At 45.1% G+C, this 4,592-nt stretch overlaps 1 pseudogene; it reads left to right on the top strand.

Moving 5' to 3' along the window:
* Positions 1–49: 49 nt before the first annotated feature.
* On the top strand, positions 50–1,976 carry LOC101980099 (annotated as a pseudogene).
* Positions 1,977–4,592: the final 2,616 nt, after the last annotated feature.

The raw sequence follows: 4,592 nt of genomic DNA, 5'->3' as shown, positions 1-4,592 counted from the left end.
GAGAGATATTTCAAAAAATAAGATAGTGGCCTTTGCGTTCTCTCTCCCTCTCCCAACATGGCGGCCTCAGCAAAAAAGAAGAATAAGAAGGGGAAGACCATCTTCCTAACAGACTTTCTAGCTGAGGATGGGGGTACTGGTGGAGGAAGCATCTATGTCCCCAAACCAGTCAGCTGGGCTGATGAAACAGACGACCTGGAAGGAGATATGTCAACAACTTGGCATAGTAACGATGACGATGTGTATAGGGCACTTCCAATTCACCGTTCCATCCTTCCCACTGCTCCACGGGCTGCTCGGGAACCCAATATCAACCGAAGGCGTCTTCCCAAATCACCACCCTACACTGCTTTCCTAGGGAACCTGCCCTATGATGTGACAGAAGACTCCATTAAGGAGTTCTTTATGGGACTAAATATCAGCGCTGTGCGCTTACCACGTGAACCCAGCAATTCAGACAGGTTAAAAGGCTTTGGCTATGCAGAATTTGAGGACCTGGATTCTCTGCTCAGTGCTCTGAGTCTCAATGAAGAGTCTCTAGGTAACCGGAGAATTTGAGTGGATGTTGCTAATCAAGCACAGGATAAAGACCGGGATGATCGCTCTTTTGGTTGAGACAGAAATCGGGATTCTGACAAAACAGACACAGACTGGAGAGCCCGTCCTGCCGCAGACAGCTTTGATGACTACCCACCTAGAAGGGGCGACGATAGCTTCGGAGACAAGTATCGAGATCGTTACTATTCAGACTGGTATCGGGATGGATACCGGGATGGGTATCGGGACGGCCCATGTAGAGATATGGATCGCTATGGGGGCCGGGATCGCTATGACAACCGAGGCAGCAGAGACTATGACCGAGGCTATGACTCCAGGATAGGCAGTGGCAGAAGAACATTTGGCAGTGGGTACCGTAGGGATGATGACTACAGAGGAGATGGAGATCACTATGAAGACCGATATGACAAAAGGGATGACCGGTCATGGAGCTCCAGGGATGATTACTCTCAGGACGATTATAGGCGTGATGACAGAGGTCCCCCCCAAAGACCCAAACTGAATCTAAAGCCTCGGAGTACTCCTAAGGAAGATGATTCCTCTGCTAGCACCTCCCAGTCCAGCCGAGCAGCTTCTATATTTGGAGGGGCAAAACCTGTTGACACAGCTGCTAGAGAAAGAGAAGTAGAAAAGCGGCTGCAGAAGGAGCAGGAGAAGTTGCAGCGGCAGCTGGATGAGCCAAAACTAGACCGCCGGCCGCGGGAGAGACACCCAAGTTGGCGAAGTGAAGAAACTCAGGAAAGGGAACGGTCAAGGACAGGAAGTGAGTCATCGCAGACTGGGGCCTCAGCCACATCTGGTAGAAATACACAAAGAAGAGAGAGTGAGAAGTCTCTAGAAAATGAAACCCTCAATAAAGAAGAAGACTGTCACTCTCCAACCTCCAAACCTCCTAAACCTGATTAGCCTCTAAAGGTAATGCCAGCCCCTCCACCAAAGGAGAATGCATGGGTGAAGCGAAGCTCTAACCCTCCTGCTTGATCTCAGAGCTCAGACACAGAGCAGCAGTCCCCTACAAGTGGTGGAGGGAAAGTAGCTCCAGCTCATTCCTCTGAGGACGGACCATCAAGGAAAGATGAAAACAAAGTAGATGGGGTGAGTGTCTTAAGAGGCCAAACTGGGAGCTGCAGTCGAGGTCCTGGAGACGGAGGGAGCAGAGACCACTGGAAAGAGTTGGATAGGAAAGAAGGCAAAAACGATAAAGAGTCGAGATCTGCCCCTGAGCCAAAGAAACCTGAGGAGAGCCCGGCCTCTAGGTTCAGCTCTGCAAGCAAGTATGCTGCTCTCTGTGGATGGTGACGACGAGACTGAGGGAGACGACCACACTGAGTAGATCTCCACACGCTGTGCTTTCTTCTAGTCTCCACCCGGAACACTCAAGGGCAAATCAAACCTCTATCCAGACAGGAAAAAATAAAACTCACCATCTCCTGGAAAAAAAAATAAGATAGTGATTGAGGAAATACCTAAAGTCCTCCTCAGACATTCACATGCACATGCATGTACATATGTACATGCATTTGCATACATACGTACATGCCCACATGTATGCACACACACACACAAGAAAATTATGAAGGAAAGTTTCTTAAACTTAAAAAGGAATCACTGAAGGACTGGAGAGATAACTCAGTAGTTAAGAGTACTTGTTTCTCTTACAGAGGGCTGAGTTCAGTTCCTGGTACAGTCATATGTAGTTCACAAGCATTTGTAACAACAGTTTCAGAGTATCTGACACTCTCTTCTAACCTCTGCCAGATTCTAAGCATACATGCATATGGTATACATAAATACATCCAAGCAAACACTCCAACACATAGGCAAACATTCATAGACTTCAACATATTTTTCAAAAAAATCACTGAGAAAGAGATTTGACTTCCATGTACAGTGGCAAATCACTCTCAAAGTGTGTGGGAGGAAACTGGGTTACCTAGCACATCTGCTGATGATACAATCTATTGCAGTAAAAAGAACTTATTCTACAGAAGGAAAAGTGAAAAGCATTGAAGACAATGTGACTATCATTGGGCTTAGCATACTGCTGATAACCAACAGTCTTGTACTTTTTTTTTTGCTTATGTCGATTTATCTTCGAAGCTCTACCACTGAAAAAGTAAGTTTTACACATTTAAGAATGAAAAGTTTGTGTATGTTGTGTGTGTATGTGGGTGGGTGAAGTATTTGTGCACAGGTGTGTGTGCACATGCAGAAACCAGAAGATGATGTCAGATGTGTCCTGCTCTATTGTTTTATGCCTTATTGTACTGAGACAGGGTGTGTCGCTGAACCTAAATGTTGGCTTACAGGTAGAAACCCCAGCAATCTTCCCCAGTAACCTCTCCCTCACATGTGGGGTACAAGCATATGCTACCATACACAACTTTTTACTTGAGTTTTAAGTGAAAGATCTATGAGAAAGAAAGGCAGGTATTTACTTCTATGTGTATGAGTATTAATTAGTCTGTATATACAAATGTGCATCGTGTGCATGCAGTATCCACAGGAGCCAAAAGAGGGCATCAAATCCCTTGGAAATGGAGTTAAAGCTGCTTGGCGGCCACAGTGGGTCCTGTTAACTAAACTCAGTTTCTATGCAAGAACTGCAAGTACTCTTAATCACTAAGCCATGTCTCGAGCCCCAATCATACAGGCTTTTATTTGGGGGAAAGGAAGTTCTTCAGAAGAAATCTCTGTTGTAAAGAGAGATAGCTCAGAAGTTAAGAGCACTGGCTGTTCTATGAGAAGTCCTGGGTTTGATTCTCAGCACCTACCCAGCAGCTCAAAACCACCTGTAACTCCAGGTCTAGAGGATCATTGTCATCATCTAGCCCCTACAGGCATCAAGCACAAACATGATGTAAAGACATACATGCAAGCAAAATACCCATATACATAAAATTAAATTATTATTTTTTAATTAAAAGAGTAAGAGCTCACTATCTGATTACAATATGGGGTAGCCATGGGACAGAAAATTGGGAAAAGGATGACTGAAATTTTTCCTTTAGCCAGGCAGGGTGGCACACATGTTTTATCCCACCACTTGGGAGTCAGAGGTAGGTGGAGATCTATAAGTTTGAGGTCAGCCTGATCTACATAGTAAGTTCCAGGTCAGCCAAATTAAAAGATTAATAAACATCTTTCATGGCTAGTCCCTTACTGGAGGTTGATAGAGAAAGGAAGGCAGGAATCTAAAGAAGCAAGTTGCTTTTATTCTAGAAATTTGACGTTAGCTCCCATAATTGTCACTGTTTAATCAAAATGTAGGAGTTTTACAAAATGTCATGACTGTTGTTCCTTTTGCAAACTACAGCTCCCAGCATTCCCCTGGACCGGAAGCCATAAAGGCACAGGACATTTCTCCCAGACGCCCTTGTGTTCCCCGTTAAAAGCACGGGGGTCGCCACGAGCCCCCTTTTTCTCTTTCCCCCCCTCTCCTTTCTTCTCTGCACACCCTTACCCTACGTGTTGTTACCCCTCCCCCATTAAAGTGCACCCACGTGGGACCGCCGCGTGTTCGTGTCTCCTTCCTAACCCCATACCGCCGTGTGTCTCACATAACGTCTCCACTCTCTAACCCCGCAGACAAGAAAGGCAGCAACAAGAATAACAATGACTATGAACAACATTTCCTGACTTTTGTTTCGATTATACCAGTGAAAAACAGAATAGTTTTTCTTTTTGTATCCCTCACGTGACAGGGTCTGTATTCTCCTCAGAGAGGGCAAGGGAAGTCTTCAGTATAGTAAACTTTGGAAGAGGAAGATGATGGAAGGGAGGGTTCCCTTTTCAATAGCCTCCAAAACTATTATCTGTTAACCTACCAAACATTGTGTCTTTAAGAGTTGAGCCCTAAACTCATTTACAAGATGAACATCAAGTTACTCTCTGCATTTATGGATGAAATTAAGAGTGCATAAGGGTTGAGGGTCCCCACTCTTACTGACTTTAATGTATTGGAGACCAATCAAGGGGACCCAGGTAGATGGAGACAGATTGTTGCAGGATTGATACCTGAGTGTGAATGGACA

The sequence above is a fragment of the Microtus ochrogaster genome, chromosome 4 (assembly GCF_000317375.1).
Source record: "Microtus ochrogaster isolate Prairie Vole_2 chromosome 4, MicOch1.0, whole genome shotgun sequence".
Lineage (NCBI taxonomy): Eukaryota > Metazoa > Chordata > Mammalia > Rodentia > Cricetidae > Microtus > Microtus ochrogaster.
Note: the sequence above shows the minus strand (reverse complement) of the source record. Positions and strands in the feature narration are given on the sequence as shown.